The 20,307-nt window shown below is 44.8% G+C and overlaps 2 non-coding genes and 1 pseudogene across 2 annotated transcripts; all 3 read right to left on the bottom strand.

The window, feature by feature from the left end:
* Window positions 1-736: 736 nt before the first annotated feature.
* Window positions 737-917, bottom strand: LOC142685304 (U2 spliceosomal RNA; annotated as a pseudogene).
* Window positions 918-7,123: 6,206 nt separating this feature from the next.
* On the bottom strand, window positions 7,124-7,315 carry LOC142685298 (U2 spliceosomal RNA). The gene has a single exon (XR_012854800.1). It is a non-coding gene; the product is annotated as a U2 spliceosomal RNA (small nuclear RNA).
* Window positions 7,316-14,114: 6,799 nt separating this feature from the next.
* On the bottom strand, window positions 14,115-14,306 carry LOC142685297 (U2 spliceosomal RNA). The gene has a single exon (XR_012854799.1). It is a non-coding gene; the product is annotated as a U2 spliceosomal RNA (small nuclear RNA).
* Between the last annotated feature and the right edge of the window lie 6,001 nt (window positions 14,307-20,307).

Below are 20,307 nucleotides of genomic sequence, written 5' to 3'. Positions count from 1 at the left end.
CAGTCAGTCACTCAGTGTTGCCTGAGAGGGCAACACTGCAACAGCCGGCCGCCAGGCTGTCTTTTTTTGCACAGCTAGTTGCCTCCAGGAGGCCACAAGAGGGAGACAAGGGACTGCAAAATGGAAAATAAGCATCCACCAACTTTACAGACAACTTCTCCTTGCTCCTACAACCTCCATCCTTGCACAGTTTGTTATTCTTCTAGGTAACATAGTAACAAATCCAAATTGCTGCTCTCTTTGTAGGCAAGCAAGGCTTTGTTGCAACTGCAATTCTTACTCCTTCTTGAAATGTAGGGACGACAGTACATTCCATCACATCCATCTAGTGTACACAGGTAGGTCCATTGTGGCGGGCGGGCGGGCGGGCGGCTTTAATGGCTGTTTGCTGTTCCCCTACTCCACTCCACTATTTGACTGTGGTGCTGCATCAATCAGTGGCTGGCTCAGGTGCAGCTCTTTAACTTACCTAAAAGGGAGGGCGGAGAGAAGACAAGGAAGGTGAATGAGCTGTTCCAATGTGAAATGCCGGAAACACAGACACACAGACGACACAAAACAAGAGGTGGCAATGTATTCATTAATTGCATTTAATCAATTAGCTCATTATCATTCATGCATTGTCCAACAGGTGTTGAAATAATGGGATTAAAAGGGGAGATCCCTTCAGAAAGACAGAAACAATGGCAAACACAAAAAAACACTTTTGGAATCTGATTTTAGTCAACACATAAGGAAAGGGTGCACCGGTCCTGGAAATACTGCAATACCAGGTCAATGCGTGGAGTGGACAGAGCAAGCTCTATTTCCATCTCCCTGTTCTAAAAATCCATTTAATATATGGTCCCCAGATAGGGGACGTATCAGATATTAAACTGATAAGAACAGATTTTTTTATTTTTTTTTTTAATAACCATTCAGTTAGATACGAAGCGAAAACTTAAGTTTTTCAATCTGAATAATCAAAAAAACGATATCGCTTATATCAATCATCTCTATGGTTACTCTTTAAATTTGTTCTTTTATTTAATTCCAAAAGAAAGACAATGCATTACAGTAATAACAGATGACAAAACAACATTATTTATAGCGGATTAATGCTTTCCACTTTTTGAATTTCCAAATCCCTTCGGAATCAACATTGCCACCACCGCGCTGCTTATCCCATAAATATTTGACATATAACCGAGACAAAAATATCTTAACACAATCATTTACAGACACAACCTTTCTTTTAAATACCAAAAGATTCCTCACATCCCACAGACTTTCCATCACACATACCATTATTAACCATAATATTCTATCTTTAGCTCTACTACATGCACCCATCCCAAACATTGCCACCTTCCAATTCACATATGTTACACCTGCCAACTCTTTACACAAACCCCCTACTCTCTTCCATACTTCATAAGAGAAGTCACAATCCCATATTAGATGGCGTATGCTCTCACTAGCCCCACACCCCTCCCTAGGGCACACTTCATGTCTAATGAGATCCCGCTGCTTTTGGACTTGTCTCACAGGCAGTATATTATGTAATGACATCCACACTACATCCCGTTGGCGATTTGACACCCCTACAATATCCAAATTCTTCCATACTGCATCCGCTTCACCTGACCGCAGCCCATCAATATTACATGCAAGCTCATTCGCCCGCATTCTTTTCATCACACCATTCTTATTCTTGAAATCCACCATAGGTACAGATAGTAAATCATACTTCCTCACAAACCATTCAATCTTCATGTACCACACAGGACATTTAAATGCCACAGGCACTCTTGCATCCCTCTTCACCCAATTTAACCCGAAAAGCGTCCATCCAGCCAAATACCTCATCATATACGCAGTTTTGTTATTCCGCTCAATCAACACCGTCACTACCTTCACATAACTCAACCCCAAGAAAACCTCAATATTTGGGAAATTCATTCCACCATGCTCGCACAATTTATATAGATACTCCCGCTTCAACTTTTCCATCCTGCATCCCCAAAAAAAAGTAAAAAACATTTTCTCTTCCTTTTTTATTTTCCTTGTTGAATTGGGAAAAATCACTGCACAAAAGAGCAGGATTGGCAAAATAACTGACTTAATGATTAAGGTTTTACCAGAAAACGTCAAACTACGCATACGCCAGAAATTCAACTTTCGCTCAATCCGCATACCACATTCATCCCAACTCTCGTTCCCCTTTAAGTTTTCATTGAATAAAATACCCAAAACCCTAATTGCGCCTTGTTCACACTTTACACCATCCATTCTAACATTACTGTCACCAAAACACTTAAAGATGCTTTTACTCCAGTTCACTCTAAAAGCGGACGCACTACAGAAAAGATCTAACACCAATCTAGCCCTAGTCAAACTAGCTAGAGACTCACTCACAATGACCACATCGTCCATATAAGCTAGAGTTTTCACCACCTTACCTCCACTACCAGGTATCAGCAAGCCCCTCATCACCTTCTCTTTCCTAAACATACACAACAAAACTTCAATTACGCTAATAAAAAGAACGGGGGACATCGGACAACCTTGTCTGATTCCCGATTTAATTCTCACTTTACCACTCAAAAACCCATTCACCAAAAATTCGCTCGTCACTCCTCCATACAAGCATCTTACTGCACTCACAAACTTGCTATGAAAACCCATTTTATTCAACACACCAAACATAAATTCATGTGACACGCGGTCAAACGCCTTCTCAAAGTCCACAGCTAGCACCATACACTTTTGCTTTCTGTCCATGCTATCCCCAATCAAATCTTTTAACAGCAACAGGTTGTCAGTCATACGCCTACTTGGTACCGCACACACCTGATCCTCCCCCACTACTTGACCGATCACTTCACGCATTCGATTTGCTAGAATTTTGCTATAGCACTTGTAATCACTATTGAGCAAAGAGATAGGTCTCCAATTACCCAGATTCCTTTTATCACCCTTTTTATGTATTAACACAACAACACCCTCTTTCATAGATTCACTCATTATCCCATTGTCCCACATAAACTGACACACTTCCACTAGGTCTGCTCCCATTATGTCCCACGCTTGCACATACAATTCCACAGGAATACCGTCCATCCCTGGAGTTTTATTTTTACTAGCACTCTTGACCACTTGCATAACTTCATCCATTGTAATTCCCTCTGATAACATATCAGAATCCTCCTTCCCTAGCACATTCTCTAAATTATTCATGGTATCATTCACCAAATCTCTATCAGTCCATTTGTCACCATACAGCTCGCGATAGAACGACTCCACTTCATTCATCACATCCTCCCCATAAACACAGTCACCCCCACTATTCATAACAACATCCATATCATCCTTCTTCCCACACATCTTTTTGAAGAAAAATCTTGTGCACTTCTCATCCTTTTCCAGATGTTCAATCTTAGATCTATATATGATTTCTTTCCCCCTCTCATCCATCTCTTTCTTAATCTCACTTTTGACCGCACAAAGCAAGTCACCCACATCATACCCAAGCATACTAAGCTTCCTCAACCACTCCATTCTCATATTCAGCTCTTTATATTTATTCCTACGAATTGCAGCTTTTTTATATCCCCATTTTTTAAAGAATTTCCTAACTTCACCCTTCATCCAATCCCACCATTCTAACATATTCGCAAAATTTCTTTTTTTCCACTTCCATCCCACATATGCACGCTTAAAATCATCCATCACTTTTTTATCTTCAAGCAACCTGATATTCAGCTTCCACACCCCTTTACCATACTTTAATTTTGTATTCCCCTCAAAAAAAGCACTCATACTCACGTGATCAGTAAACATCACATCATCTTGGCGGAAAGATTTACATACCAAATTTTTGAAAAACACCCGGTCAATCCTGGATGTCACCCCACCCCCCTCTGCTCTAAAGGTTGCGGGCGGCGGCTTACCTAAAAACATTTCAGATGCATCTACAAAAGAAAAATCATTAATTAAATTATTTAACATTTTACCCGACACATCCATCTTAGCCCCTTCGGTAACACAATTGAAGTCCCCCACCCACACAGTAGGGATCCTACCAGGCAAAAAAATACTCAATTTTTCTAACAACTCTACTCTATCCCCTTTACTTGTTGGCCCATACACATTTATTACCCTGACCTTCCACCCTCTATAGCTTATAATTGCAGATAAGCATCTACCCGCCTCCACCACAGTATAACTATCAAATTTATAATCCTTATTCCCCAATAAGATTCCCACACCATCATTTTTATTTTTAACCGAGCCTGACCATATACTTTGGCCATATTGCCATTCTTTTTCATCTAATGCATCAGAGATGCCACATTCTTGCAAGCAAAAAATATCAGCCCCTAGATTTTTAAGGAAATCTAGTGCTGCAATTCTCCTAGGCCTAGATTTAATCAGCCTGACATTCAGGGATAGGACATGACATGTGATTTTGGCAGCCATGTTTTAATCTGGAGATGAAAACGTTGAACAACAAGCCCATCTTTTCCTCAGCCTTTTCCTTCTTGAGGCTGGCACTCCAACGCAAAGATAGAGCCTTCCTGATCCCCTAGAAAAGGAGTGTCAAAAGAAATACTAGTCACAGGATACACGCCGTCCCTCTGTGGACTCGCACTTCCTTCACTTGATGGTGAAAAGTTTGTTCTCTGCCTTTTTGGAGCCATCCCAAACTCCTCTTCACCTGGTCTCACAACAGCTGTTGCAAAAATCACCCTGCTCTCCAGCCACCTCATGAGCCTCCTCTGCCTCCTCCCACACAATCACTGGGGTTATGGAGACTGAAGTCTCAACCTCACCTTCACCTTGCAGCCCGGTTTGCTCATCAGAAAGAGGGGGAAGGTCTTCTTCCACAGGTGATATTTCCATCACTCCACCCTCCGCACCTGCAACTGCAATTTCCTCAGACAGTGGACTTTCTGCCTGGATAATTGGACCAGCAACCTCAGGATCTTCAGGTCTCCCAGCAGGCCTCTGTCTGGCCATATCTGCATAAGAACGCTTAGGACAATTCCTGAAGGCGTGTCCTGTCTGTGCACAGAGGTTGCAAACGATGGGGTTGGTACAAACCTTTGACTCATGGCCCACCTGGCCGCATTTCCCACACCTTTTTCCTTGATTACAGGACTCCAGTATGTGTCCAAAGATCTTGCAGTTCTTGCAAAAGAGAGGGGGGTTAGGGAAGAAAAGATAGCCCCTGTCCCTGCCAATAGAAAAGTTCAAGGGGGGTCTGCTTAGCCCATCAACCCCTTCTGGATCCCTCTTAAAATTAACAATAAATTTGTACTTGCCACTCCAGATTCCAGCCTCGTTGAGGATCTTGTTGGAAAAGACCACAGACTCACAATGGCGGAGGAGGAAGGCCTCAATGTCCGACCTTGGCACATGGGGATTGTACATGAAGACAACCAAAGGGACATTCCCATCTTCATAGAGGAGAGTGAAAACAAGACCATCCAAAGCAGCATTGTTGCGGTTCTTCTTCAAAGTGTTGTAGAAATTTAGGCAGTCGCTCCTAGAATTAAGCACAAGGGTATAATGACCCACCTTATGTTCCTGGAGGCAGAGGATGGCAGGGCGAGGGATCTTCAGAGCTCCAAAAATAACTTTGTCCACCAGACGTCCAAGAGGAAAGCGATTCTCCAATCCAGCTGTAGCATTGATGCGGATTCCAAACTTGACCCGGAGATCTCCGGTCCTGGGATATACGATCTGAACGCCCATGATCGCCTTCTTTGTCTCCTAGCTCACCCCCTAAAGCAGCAGGTGGCTTAAGCTGGTAAACCAGCGATGCCACAAGGCCAAGGGCGAGCACCCAGACGGACCTCCTGACCAACCCCTTGAGATTAGCCAAAAGGCCGAGAAGCGATAACCTGAACGGGCCGCACGTTGCCCGAGCCTGCCCGATACTGCTGTTCAGCCCTTGCAGCGATTCAGCCTACTTCTAGGCAATTCCATGGGGCCCTGCAGGCTCACACACTCACAGCTACACAGGAGGTGAATAAAGGCCGGAGAGAAAGCCAGACAGGATTTGCTTCTTTTGCTTGCACCACAATGCAGTGCTGAAAGAGGAGGAATCTACATAAAAACGCCTTCCTGGCAACGCCCAAATGCCCTGCTGCCATGCAGATAAACACTGGCAGCGGCAGCCAGTGCATGCCCACAGCCACCCCTTGTTCCTTCACACCTTGTATCAGCTGTAATCCAGTCCAGTCCAGTGCTGCCTGCTGAGCAGCACTGACCAACACTGCCTGGGCCCAGGCTTTTATCTCTGAGGCCCCATTATGATGTCAGAAAGCTGGCTCTGGCTCCTCAGGGCTCCACTATGACACGTGCAAAGTTCCGTCTGAACTTTATATAAGACGGTGCGGCTCAGTCAGTCACTCAGTGTTGCCTGAGAGGGCAACACTGCAACAGCCGGCCGCCAGGCTGTCTTTTTTTGCACAGCTAGTTGCCTCCAGGAGGCCACAAGAGGGAGACAAGGGACTGCAAAATGGAAAATAAGCATCCACCAACTTTACAGACAACTTCTCCTTGCTCCTACAACCTCCATCCTTGCACAGTTTGTTATTCTTCTAGGTAACATAGTAACAAATCCAAATTGCTGCTCTCTTTGTAGGCAAGCAAGGCTTTGTTGCAACTGCAATTCTTACTCCTTCTTGAAATGTAGGGACGACAGTACATTCCATCACATCCATCTAGTGTACACAGGTAGGTCCATTGTGGCGGGCGGGCGGGCGGGCGGCTTTAATGGCTGTTTGCTGTTCCCCTACTCCACTCCACTATTTGACTGTGGTGCTGCATCAATCAGTGGCTGGCTTAGGTGCAGCTCTTTAACTTACCTAAAAGGGAGGGCGGAGAGAAGACAAGGAAGGTGAATAAGCTGTTCCAATGTGAAATGCCGGAAACACAGACACACAGACGACACAAAACAAGAGGTGGCAATGTATTCATTAATTGCATTTAATAAATTAGCTCATTATCACTCATGCATTGTCCAACAGGTGTTGAAATAATGGGATTAAAAGGGGAGATCCCTTCAGAAAGACAGAAACAATGGCAAACACAAAAAACACTTTTGGAATCTGATTTTAGTCAACACATAAGGAAAGGGTGCACCGGTCCTGGAAATACTGCAATACCAGGTCAATGCGTGGAGTGGACAGAGCAAGCTCTATTTCCATCTCCCTGTTCTAAAAATCCATTTAATATATGGTCCCCAGATAGGGGACGTATCAGATATTAAACTGATAAGAACAGATAAGGTTTCAACAAAGTTTTTTATTGGCAAAAATAATATATTTTACAGACTTTTTTTTAAAATTGAAACCACAAGATAAAATCAACAGCATAATACATGAATATTCATACATTTAAATGAATACAAAAGTAATAATAATAAGACCATTAATACAGATGTTATAATAAAAGTACAGAACAATAGCAGGATAAAATTTATACAGGGCATAAAAGACATAAAAGAATAAAACCATTTTTATTTACAATGTTATGGTATTCCACATTTGCAAACACCACATGGATGTTGCTTCTTTTACCCCTAGCTGCTTTTTGTCCCTAAGATAATAAATATACATTTCACTTAGGGCATATTTCACACAATTTTTAACGTCAATAAAATCATGTTTAAAAAGCAGAATGTTCCTAACCTTCCAAATGGCATTCTTAAAACAGTTTAAAATGATCCAACAGACCATTTGCTGTTTAAAACTTGGGCAGTTAAAAAGACCATAAAACACGTATTCAAATTTAAGATCTTTAAGACCGCAGGCCCATTTCAGCAATGGGCCTACCTTCCTCCAAACCTCCTGTGCATATGGGCAGTTCCAAAACAGGTGCATTATCGTCTCGTCGTCACCACACCTGTCTCTCGGGCACTTGGCTCTCGCCACCAGTCCTCGCCTATGCTGGAATTCACGAGTAGGGAGGCACTGGTGAACGATTGCCCAGGCAAGGTCCTTGTGCACATTTGCCATAAATTTCCCGAAAACGTTCCGCCACACCACCTTGGACCTTGCCTGTGAGAAATTTGAAACTGCCAGTGTATCCTCCTGCCGCCTACAGGAGAGTGACACTTTTTTCTGGTCCCCCAATATGTCAGGCTCCAATTCTTGGAGACCTAGGAGCCTGACAGTTTTTTCGAGCACCGCATATTGTTTTGGGGGACACAGAAGCACAGGAGAATTCAAAGGGACACGAAACCATCGTTTAAAAATCATGCCCGTAGCGTACTTTAAAAAGTAGCTAAAAATACCATCAGAATTATATATTTTAAAACAGAAGCAAAAGTATTTAATGTAAAAGAAGTTAAAAAGGTTAGGAACATCTCTCCCGCCATTGTCCTTACATCTGTACATAAAATCACGTTTTAGTTTTTCCATTTTGGAACCCCATAAAAACATAAAACAGATCCTGGTCACTTTTTTAATATATAAAATTGTTGGAGGGAAAACCATAGCTACATAAAGCATTATGGGTAATAAAACAGATTTAATTATTAAAACTTTTCCCTCCATGGTGAGATTTCTCAAATTCCACATTAAAACCTTTTTTTCCATTTTGGCAATTACTGAATCCCAATTGGGTCTCCCATCGTTTTCTTGATTAAAAACAATTCCTAAAATTTTTATCTGATCCTGCTGCATGTTAACTCCTGGTGTCACAGAGGAATCCCATACACCAGTATAAAAACAGTCACACTTATCAACGTTTAATTTAAAACCAGAGGCTTCACAAAAAAAGCCGGTGTTCCTCAATGCCCGTCTCATAGAAGCGGCGTCTGGGCATAGGACGGTGGCGTCATCCATATAGCCTAGGATTTTTACCTGGTTCCCCCTTCCTCCAGGTATGGGCACGCCTCTGATGACTTTATCATCTCTTATTAGGGTGAACAGAGGTTCTATGGCACAAATAAAAAGGAGCGGAGACAACGGGCACCCCTGTTTCACCCCTGATAAAAGAGGAACACCTTTAGTTAAAAATCCGTTGATAGAAATTTGGCTAAAACAGGATCGATATAAAAGCTTAATACGTGTTAAAATAATTTCAGGAACAGCCATCTTTTTAAGAACCATAAAAAGATATTCATGGGAGACCCGGTCAAAAGCCTTCTCGAAATCTAAGGATAAAATAGCAAGGCTTTGACCCCTTTCTTTAAAATACCAAATGATGTCACGTAAAATATTCAGGGACTCAGTAATTGACCTCCCAGGTACCCCACATACCTGGTTTGGATGGATTAATTTATGAATAAAAGGTTTAAAACGGATTGTTATTAGTTTAGCTAAAATTTTACAATCAACGTTTAAAAGAGTAATAGGGCGCCAGTTTTTTAACTGGTCCCTCTCACCTTTTTTAAAAATTAAGGACACAATCCCCCTCCTCCAGGAAGGGGGCAGCTCTTCAGTAATAAAAACTTCCTTATACAATAAAAACATGTCATTCTTTAAAATTTCCCAAAAAGCATGATAAAATTCGATGGGCAGACCATCTTCCCCAGGAGCTTTCCCATTAGAAAAACTTTTAAAAGCAAATAAAAGTTCCTCCAAGGTAATATTACGGGATAAAACTTCCTGGTCTAAAATATCTAGCTTGGCATCAAGGGAATTAAGAACATGTTCTAAAAAGGAAGGATCAATATTTTTCTTGTTAAAAAGAGATTGGTAGAAATTAAAAGCAGAATTTAAAATGCCGACCATAGTGGTTTCTCCTTCAAGGTTTAAAATGACATCTCGTTTATCCATTACCTTTTTGAAGAAGAACCGGGAACACTTCTCGCCATCCTCGAGGTGCTTTACATGTGAATTAAAAATTATTTGTTTCCCTTTCTCTTCTATGGCATATTTTATTTCAGCTTTAAGATTTAAGATATCATCATCAACATCCATACCAATCTCCTTCAATTTAAAAAGTACATGTAAACGTTTATTAAGAACATAAAACCATTGTTTTTTCTCTTTTGCTTTCTTCTTACCTGCTCGAATAAAAAAAGCTCTGATTTTGGGTTTAATGCCCTCCCACCAGTGTAGCATAGGCTGACTGGGCGCTCTATGGGACTGCCAACACTGGTAGGTCCGCACAAACTCCTCTTTAATGATGGGGTCCTCCAGGAGTGTGGTGTTTAGTCTCCAGGGACCCCTACAAGCTTTTTGCTCTCCCTCTAGCTCCAGGTGCACTGAAAGGAGCTTGTGATCAGATAAAATATTTGTTAAAAGCAAACATTTTTTGGGAATAAAACTATTAGAAGTGAAAATAAAATCAATTCTGGAGCTCACTCTTCCATTGGACCAGGTGGGGCCTGGGTCCGCAGGCAAGAGTTCCCTCCAGCAATCTTTCAATTTAAAATCACCAATAAAATTCTTGAGCAGGTAAGAAGTACGGTCAATTTTTCGATTAAAATCCCCACCCTGCCGGTGTTCTCCATCTCGCACACAGTTAAAATCACCACCCACCAGCAGGGGGGTAGACCCAACACAAAACAATGGTAAAATCTCTAATAGTTCTGCCCTCTCCTGTTTGGTAGGAGGGGCATAAACGTTTAAAACACGAATTAAAATTCCATTAAAAAGCAAATGTATTAAAATAGCTCTGCCGGGCATGATTTCAGTCACTGTTTGGATGGAGATAAAACGACCTCGGCAGAGCAATCCAACCCCCGCAGAGCGACAGTCATTTCCACCAGACCAGACTGAGGGGCCTAGTTTCCAGTCCATCTTTAAATCTTGATATTCCAAGTCATTAGGGATTCCACATTCTTGAAGCAGGCAAAGGTCAAAGTCCACAGTCTCTAAAAATGAAAATAAAGCAGTCCTGCGGACAGGGCTCTTTAGGGACCTCACATTTAGTGAGGCGACTTTGATAGGAACCAACATAGTCTTAGTTGAGGTCAGGGTCCGAACCAGAAGAGTCGTACTCGGAGATCAGCTGCGAGTCTGGACCCCCTTTTTGAGGGGTCAATAAATCTTGGATGTTGGTAGGGTCAGAGCCAGATACGTGGGCGGCTCCAACCCCCACACTGCTCTCATCCGAACTCCGATAGGCAGCTTTCCTCCGAACTCCGGACTCCTCTTCCTCTCGCTGTCTCTTTGCAGAATGGCTCCTATCCATCTCCTCGAAGTCGCTCTCACCCATCTCTGGCCCCTGGCTGAAGATATCGCTGATGTCCTTCCTGGGCAGCTGCACAGGGGCCTGTGAGGTCCCATCACTCTTGGCAACCTTTGCCTGCTTACGGGGAGCCTTCATCGCAAGCCCCTCCACAACCGCAGTGGAGGAACTTTGCTCCGACCCCCCCGTTGACCGGAAATGGTCAAAACGAGGCTCCAATCCAGCATATTTTAGGGTTTTCTTAATGGAGCCCTCGTCTGACACAGAGTGTCTCCGCTCCATGCCCACACTCTTGGGACAGGCGTCAGGTCCTACTGCAGAACCTACGGAGCCACGACGCCTGTCGCTAACCACTGCCTCAACAGGGTCCACTGCAGGCGGAGCAGAGGACCTGTTTGCAGAGGTGCCGGTCAACTTATGTCCAGCAGAGTCAGAATTCCTCCTGCTCTGCCTGGACCCGGTGGAATCCCTATGGCCGTCCCTCGAGGCTGACATCGGTGGGCCCCCCGATGGAGCTGTGAAGGACTTTGGCCTGGACCCCTCAGTCGTCAATGCTCGTTTTGGGGCATTACCAGCGGCGTCTGCACATGTTGCAAACTGCCGCTCTGGCCCTGGTCTGGGTGGCCCAGATTTCGCTCTGCGGGGGCAATCTTTAAAAGCATGCCCAGTCATGCCGCACAGATTGCACAACACCTCGGAACTGCATTTTGCCGCTACGTGTCCAACCTGGCCACACCTGTTACACTGCACCACATGGGGCCGGTCACAATGTTCTCTGGTGTGGCCATATCTCAAGCAGTTCCGGCAGGCTATTGGCATCTGGGGGTAAAATAGGAATCCTCGATTCTTCCCAATGGCAAAGTTCTGGGGTGGGTGATGTAAGCCTCCAATGCCATTGGGATCCTGGCGGAACTTCACCCAATATTTTCTTTTGCCATTCCAGAAGCTCTGGGTGTTCAAGATTTTATGTGAGAAGCGGACCTCCCTGCAGTAACGACTGAGGAAGGTTTCAATGTCACACTCTGAGACAAATGGACTGAACATGCACATCACGAGCGGGACTTCTTCCTCCCCGTAGAGGAATAAAAAGTTCAGTCCATTTAGCCGCTCCTCACTCTGGTCCGCATCAGACAATCTTTTGTGCATGTTGTCGCAACATGCCGCGGCCGTAAAGGATACGGTGTACCGACCGCGGCTTTCCTGGTCGTTGAGACACAGGATGTCCGCCCGCTTGAGCCCCAGGAAGTCCAGCAGAATCACCTCCACAATGAAGCGAAGGTTCTTCCGCTGGCGATGGCCTTCTTCCACCTCGATGCGGACGGACTGGCGCAACCGGGTGTCCCCGGATGCAAATCCAAATGTATATGGCATTTTCAGTGCCTGGGGGCTAAGCCTGTCCCTTATAGCAGCAAGGGCTCAGATTCCACAATTAAGTGGAACCCTCCCCCAAGGCCAAGGATTAGGGTACCCCAGACACCTACGAAGCCCGATAAACGCCCTCGGAACGCTCTTAGAAAAACGCCTCAAGGCCGGTTGACCTCTTGGGTAAGGCGCGATCGCAACTCGTTGTCCGGGGGCTAAGCCCACTCCCCAAATAGCAGCAAGGGGGTGAAGTCTCTCTGTGAAAAGAGACGATCCCCCAAGGCCAAGGAGCAGGGTACCCCGGACACCTCCCAACAAAACCAGATGCAGAAATACTACACCTGATCTTGCCAAAAGGCCGAGAAGCGATAACCCGAACGGGCCGCGCGTTGCCCGAGCCTGCCCGATACTGCTGTTCAGCCCTTGCAGCGATTCAGCCTACTTCTAGGCAATTCCATGGGGCCCTGCAGGCTCACACACTCACAGCTACAAGGGAGGTGAATAAAGGCCGGAGAGGAAGCCAGACAGGATTTGCTTCTTTTGCTTGCACCACAATGCAGTGCTGAAAGAGGAGGAATCTACATAAAAACGCCTTCCTGGCAACGCCCAAATGCCCTGCTGCCATGCAGATAAACACTGGCAGCGGCAGCCAGTGCATGCCCACAGCCACCCCTTGTTCCTTCACACCTTGTATCAGCTGTAATCCAGTCCAGTCCAGTTCCAGTCCAGTCCAGTGCTGCCTGCTGAGCAGCACTGACCAACACTGCCTGGGCCCAGGCTTTTATCTCTGAGGCCCCATTATGATGTCAGAAAGCTGGCTCTGGCTCCTCAGGGCTCCACTATGACACGTGCAAAGTTCCGTCTGAACTTTATATAAGACGGTGCGGCTCAGTCAGTCACTCAGTGTTGCCTGAGAGGGCAACACTGCAACAGCCGGCCGCCAGGCTGTCTTTTTTTGCACAGCTAGTTGCCTCCAGGAGGCCACAAGAGGGAGACAAGGGACTGCAAAATGGAAAATAAGCATCCACCAACTTTACAGACAACTTCTCCTTGCTCCTACAACCTCCATCCTTGCACAGTTTGTTATTCTTCTAGGTAACATAGTAACAAATCCAAATTTCTGCTCTCTTTGTAGGCAAGCAAGGCTTTGTTGCAACTGCAATTCTTACTCCTTCTTGAAATGTAGGGACGACAGTACATTCCATCACATCCATCTAGTGTACACAGGTAGGTCCATTGTGGCGGGCGGGCGGCTTTAATGGCTGTTTGCTGTTCCCCTACTCCACTCCACTATTTGACTGTGGTGCTGCATCAATCAGTGGCTGGCTTAGGTGCAGCTCTTTAACTTACCTAAAAGGGAGGGCGGAGAGAAGACAAGGAAGGTGAATAAGCTGTTCCAATGTGAAATGCCGGAAACACAGACACACAGACGACACAAAACAAGAGGTGGCAATGTATTCATTAATTGCATTTAATAAATTAGCTCATTATCACTCATGCATTGTCCAACAGGTGTTGAAATAATGGGATTAAAAGGGGAGATCCCTTCAGAAAGACAGAAACAATGGCAAACACAAAAAACACTTTTGGAATCTGATTTTAGTCAACACATAAGGAAAGGGTGCACCGGTCCTGGAAATACTGCAATACCAGGTCAATGCGTGGAGTGGACAGAGCAAGCTCTATTTCCATCTCCCTGTTCTAAAAATCCATTTAATATATGGTCCCCAGATAGGGGACGTATCAGATATTAAACTGATAAGAACAGATAAGGTTTCAACAAAGTTTTTTATTGGCAAAAATAATATATTTTACAGACTTTTTTTTTTTTTTAAAAATTGAAACCACAAGATAAAATCAATGGCATAATACATGAATATTCATACATTTAAATGAATACAAAAGTAATAATAATAAGACCAGTAATACAGATGTTATAATAAAAGTACAGAACAATAGCAGGATAAAATTTATACAGGGCATAAAAGACATAAAGGAATAAAACCATTTTTATTTAAAATGTTATAGTATTCCACATTTGCAAACACCACATGGATGTTGCTTCTTTTACCCCTAGCTGCTTTTTGTCCCTAAGATAATAAATATACATTTCACTTAGGGCATATTTCACACAATTTTTAACGTCAATAAAATCATGTTTAAAAAGCAGAATGTTCCTAACCTTCCAGATGGCATTCTTAAAACAGTTTAAAATGATCCAACAGACCATTTGCTGTTTAAAACTTGGGCAGTTAAAAAGACCATAAAACACATATTCAAATTTAAGATCTTTAAGACCGCAGGCCCATTTCAGCAATGGGCCTGCCTTCCTCCAAACCTCCTGTGCATATGGGCAGTTCCAAAACAGGTGCATTACCGTCTCGTCGTCACCACACCTGTCTCTCGGGCACTTGGCTCTCGCCACCAGTCCTCGCCTATGCTGGAATTCACGAGTAGGGAGGCACTGGTGAACGATTGCCCAGGCAAGGTCCTTGTGCACATTTGCCATAAATTTCCCGAAAACGTTCCGCCACACCACCTTGGACCTTGCCTGTGAGAAATTTGAAACTGCCAGTGTATCCTCCTGCCGCCTACAGGAGAGTGACACTTTTTTCTGGTCCCCCAATATGTCAGGCTCCAATTCTTGGAGACCTAGGAGCCTGACAGTTTTTTCGAGCACCGCATATTGTTTTGGGGGACACAGAAGCACAGGAGAATTCAAAGGGACACGAAACCATCGTTTAAAAATCATGCCCGTAGCGTACTTTAAAAAGTAGCTAAAAATACCATCAGAATTATACATTTTAAAACAGAAGCAAAAGTATTTAATGTAAAAGAAGTTAAAAAGGTTAGGAACATCTCTCCCGCCATTGTCCTTACATCTGTACATAAAATCACGTTTTAGTTTTTCCATTTGGAACCCCATAAAACATAAAACAGATCCTGGTCACTTTTTTAATATATAAAATTGTTGGAGGGAAAACCATAGCTACATAAAGCATTATGGGTAATAAAACAGATTTAATTATTAAAACTTTTCCCTCCATGGTGAGATTTCTCAAATTCCACATTAAAACCTTTTTTTCCATTTTGGCAATTACTGAATCCCAATTGGGTCTCCCATCGTTTTCTTGATTAAAAACAATTCCTAAAATTTTTATCTGATCCTGCTGCATGTTAACTCCTGGTGTCACAGAGGAATCCCATACACCAGTATAAAAACAGTCACATTTATCAACGTTTAATTTAAAACCAGAGGCTTCACAAAAAAAGCCGGTGTTCCTCAATGCCCTTCTCATAGAAGCGGCGTCTGGGCATAGGATGGTGGCGTCATCCATATAGCCTAGGATTTTTACCTGGTTCCCCCTTCCTCCAGGTATGGGCACGCCTCTGATGACTTTATCATCTCTTATTAGGGTGAACAGAGGTTCTATGGCACAAATAAAAAGGAGCGGAGACAACGGGCACCCCTGTTTCACCCCTGATAAAAGAGGAACACCTTTAGTTAAAAATCCGTTGATAGAAATTTGGCTAAAACAGGATCGATATAAAAGCTTAATACGTGTTAAAATAATTTCAGGAACAGCCATCTTTTTAAGAACCATAAAAAGATATTCATGGGAGACCCGGTCAAAAGCCTTCTCGAAATCTAAGGATAAAATAGCAAGGCTTTGACCCCTTTCTTTAAAATACCAAATGATGTCACGTAAAATATTCAGGGACTCAGTAATTGACCTCCCAGGTACCCCACATACCTGGTTTGGATGGATTAATTTATGAATAAAAGGTTTAAAACGGATTGTTATTAGTTTAGCTAAAATTTTACAATCAACGTTTAAAAGAGTAATAGGGCGCCAGTTTTTTAACTGGTCCTTCTCACCTTTTTTAAAAATTAAGGACACAATCCCCCTCCTCCAGGAAGGGGGCAGCTCTTCAGTAATAAAAACTTCCTTATACAATAAAAACATGTCATTCTTTAAAATTTCCCAAAAAGCATGATAAAATTCGATGGGCAGACCATCTTCCCCAGGAGCTTTCCCATTAGAAAAACTTTTAAAAGCAAATAAAAGTTCCTCCAAGGTAATATTACGGGATAAAACTTCCTGGTCTAAAATATCTAGCTTGGCATCAAGGGAATTAAGAACATGTTCTAAAAAGGAAGGATCAATATTTTTCTTGTTAAAAAGAGATTGGTAGAGAAATTAAAACAGAATTTAAAATGCCGACCATAGTGGTTTCTCCTTCAAGGTTTAAAATGACATCTCGTTTATCCATTACCTTTTTGAAGAAGAACCGGGAACACTTCTCGCCATCCTCGAGGTGCTTTACATGTGAATTAAAAATTATTTGTTTCCCTTTCTCTTCTATGGCATGTTTTATTTCAGCTTTAAGATTTAAGATATCATCATCAACATCCATACCAATCTCCTTCAATTTAAAAAGTACATGTAAACGTTTATTAAGAACATAAAACCATTGTTTTTCTCTTTGGCTTTCTTCTTACCTGCTCGAATAAAAAAAGCTCTGATTTTGGGTTTAATGCCCTCCCACCAGTGTAGCATAGGCTGACTGGGCGCTCTATGGGACTGCCAGCACTGGTAGGTCCGCACAAACTCCTCTTTAATGATGGGGTCCTCCAGGAGTGTGGTGTTTAGTCTCCAGGGACCCCTACAAGCTTTTTGCTCTCCCTCTAGCTCCAGGTGCACCGAAAGGAGCTTGTGATCAGATAAAATATTTGTTAAAAGCAAACATTTTTTGGGAATAAAACTATTAGAAGTGAAAATAAAATCAATTCTGGAGCTCACTCTTCCATTGGACCAGGTGGGGCCTGGGTCCGCAGGCAAGAGTTCCCTCCAGCAATCTTTCAATTTAAAATCACCAATAAAATTCTTGAGCAGGTAAGAAGTACGGTCAATTTTTCGATTAAAATCCCCACCCTGCCGGTGTTCTCCATCTCGTACACAGTTAAAATCACCACCCACCAGCAGGGGGGTAGACCCAACACAAAACAATGGTAAAATCTCTAATAGTTCTGCCCTCTCCTGTTTGGTAGGAGGGGCATAAACGTTTAAAACACGAATTAAAATTCCATTAAAAAGCAAATGTATTAAAATAGCTCTGCCGGGCATGATTTCAGTCACTGTTTGGATGGAGATAAAACGACCTCGGCAGAGCAATCCAACCCCCGCAGAGCGACAGTCATTTCCACCAGACCAGACTGAGGGGCCTAGTTTCCAGTCCATCTTTAAATCTTGATATTCCAAGTCATTAGGGATTCCACATTCTTGAAGCAGGCAAAGGTCAAAGTCCACAGTCTCTAAAAATGAAAATAAAGCAGTCCTGCGGACAGGGCTCTTTAGGGACCTCACATTTAGTGAGGCGACTTTGATAGGAACCAACATAGTCTTAGTTGAGGTCAGAGTCCGAACCAGAAGAGTCGTACTCGGAGATCAGCTGCGAGTCTGGACCCCCTTTTTGAGGGGTCAATAAATCTTGGATGTTGGTAGGGTCAGAGCCAGATACGTGGGCGGCTCCAACCCCCACACTGCTCTCATCCGAACTCCGATAGGCAGCTTTCCTCCGAACTCCGGACTCCTCTTCCTCTCGCTGTCTCTTTGCAGAATGGCTCCTATCCATCTCCTCGAAGTCGCTCTCACCCATCTCTGGCCCCTGGCTGAAGATATCGCTGATGTCCTTACTGGGCAGCTGCACAAGGGCCAGTGAGGTCCCATCACTCTTGGCAACCTTTGCCTGCTTACGGGGAGCCTTCATCGCAAGCCCCTCCACAACCGCAGTGGAGGAACTTTGCTCCGACCCCCCCGTTGACCGGTAATGGTCAAAACGAGGCTCCAATCCAGCATATTTTAGGGTTTTCTTAATGGAGCCCTCGTCTGACACAGAGTGTCTCCGCTCCATGCCCACACTCTTGGGACAGGCGTCAGGTCCTACTGCAGAACCTACGGAGCCACGACGCCTGTCGCTAACCACTGCCTCAACAGGGTCCACTGCAGGCGGAGCAGAGGACCTGTTTGCAGAGGTGCCGGTCAACTTATGTCCAGCAGAGTCAGAATTCCTCCTGCTCTGCCTGGACCCGGTGGAATCCCTATGGCCGTCCCTCGAGGCTGACATCGGTGGGCCCCCCGATGGAGCTGTGAAGGACTTTGGCCTGGACCCCTCAGTCGTCAATGCTCGTTTTGGGGCATTACCAGCGGCGTCTGCACATGTTGCAAACTGCCGCTCTGGCCCTGGTCTGGGTGGCCCAGATTTCGCTCTGCGGGGGCAATCTTTAAAAGCATGCCCAGTCATGCCGCACAGATTGCACAACACCTCGGAACTGCATTTTGCCGCTACGTGTCCAACCTGGCCACACCTGTTACACTGCACCACATGGGGCCGGTCACAATGTTCTCTGGTGTGGCCATATCTCAAGCAGTTCCGGCAGGCTATTGGCATCTGGGGGTAAAATAGGAATCCTCGATTCTTCCCAATGGCAAAGTTCTGGGGTGGGTGATGTAAGCCTCCAATGCCATTGGGATCCTGGCGGAACTTCACCCAATATTTCCTTTTGCCATTCCAGAAGCTCTGGGTGTTCAAGATTTTATGTGAGAAGCGGGCCTCCCTGCAGTAACGACTGAGGAAGGTTTCAATGTCACGCTCTGAGACAAATGGACTGAACATGCACATCACGAGCGGGACTTCTTCCTCCCGTAGAGGAATAAAAAGTTCAGTCCATTTAGCCGCTCCTCACTCTGGTCCGCATCAGACAATCTTTTGTGCATGTTGTCGCAACATGCCGCGGCCGTAAAGGATACGGTGTACCGACCGCGGCTTTCCTGGTCGTTGAGACACAGGATGTCCGCCCGCTTGAGCCCCAGGAAGTCCAGCAGAATCACCTCCACAATGAAGCGAAGGTTCTTCCGCTGGCGATGGCCTTCTTCCACCTCGATGCGGACGGACTGGCGCAACCGGGTGTCCCCGGATGCAAATCCAAATGTAAATGGCATTTTCAGTGCCTGGGGGCTAAGCCTGTCCCTTATAGCAGCAAGGGCTCAGATTCCACAATTAAGTGGAAGCCTCCCCCAAGGCCAAGGATTAGGGTACCCCAGACACCTACGAAGCCCGATAAACGCCCTCGGAACGCTCTTAGAAAAACGCCTCAAGGCCGGTTGACCTCTTGGGTAAGGCGCGATCGCAACTCGTTGTCCGGGGGCTAAGCCCACTCCCCAAATAGCAGCAAGGGGGTGAAGTCTCTCTGTGAAAAGAGACGATCCCCCAAGGCCAAGGAGCAGGGTACCCCGGACACCTCCCAACAAAACCAGATGCAGAAATACTACACCTGATCTTGCCAAAAGGCCGAGAAGCGATAACCCGAACGGGCCGCGCGTTGCCCGAGCCTGCCCGATACTGCTGTTCAGCCCTTGCAGCGATTCAGCCTACTTCTAGGCAATTCCATGGGGCCCTGCAGGCTCACACACTCACAGCTACACGGGAGGTGAATAAAGGCCGGAGAGGAAGCCAGACAGGATTTGCTTCTTTTGCTTGCACCACAATGCAGTGCTGAAAGAGGAGGAATCTACATAAAAACGCCTTCCTGGCAACGCCCAAATGCCCTGCTGCCATGCAGATAAACACTGGCAGCGGCAGCCAGTGCATGCCCACAGCCACCCCTTGTTCCTTCACACCTTGTATCAGCTGTAATCCAGTCCAGTCCAGTGCTGCCTGCTGAGCAGCACTGACCAACACTGCCTGGGCCCAGGCTTTTATCTCTGAGGCCCCATTATGATGTCAGAAAGCTGGCTCTGGCTCCTC

This window comes from Rhinoderma darwinii (genome assembly GCF_050947455.1).
Source record: "Rhinoderma darwinii isolate aRhiDar2 chromosome 5 unlocalized genomic scaffold, aRhiDar2.hap1 SUPER_5_unloc_13, whole genome shotgun sequence".
Lineage (NCBI taxonomy): Eukaryota > Metazoa > Chordata > Amphibia > Anura > Rhinodermatidae > Rhinoderma > Rhinoderma darwinii.
The sequence above is the reverse complement of the archived record's forward strand: the minus strand, read 5'-3'. Positions and strand labels throughout refer to the sequence as shown.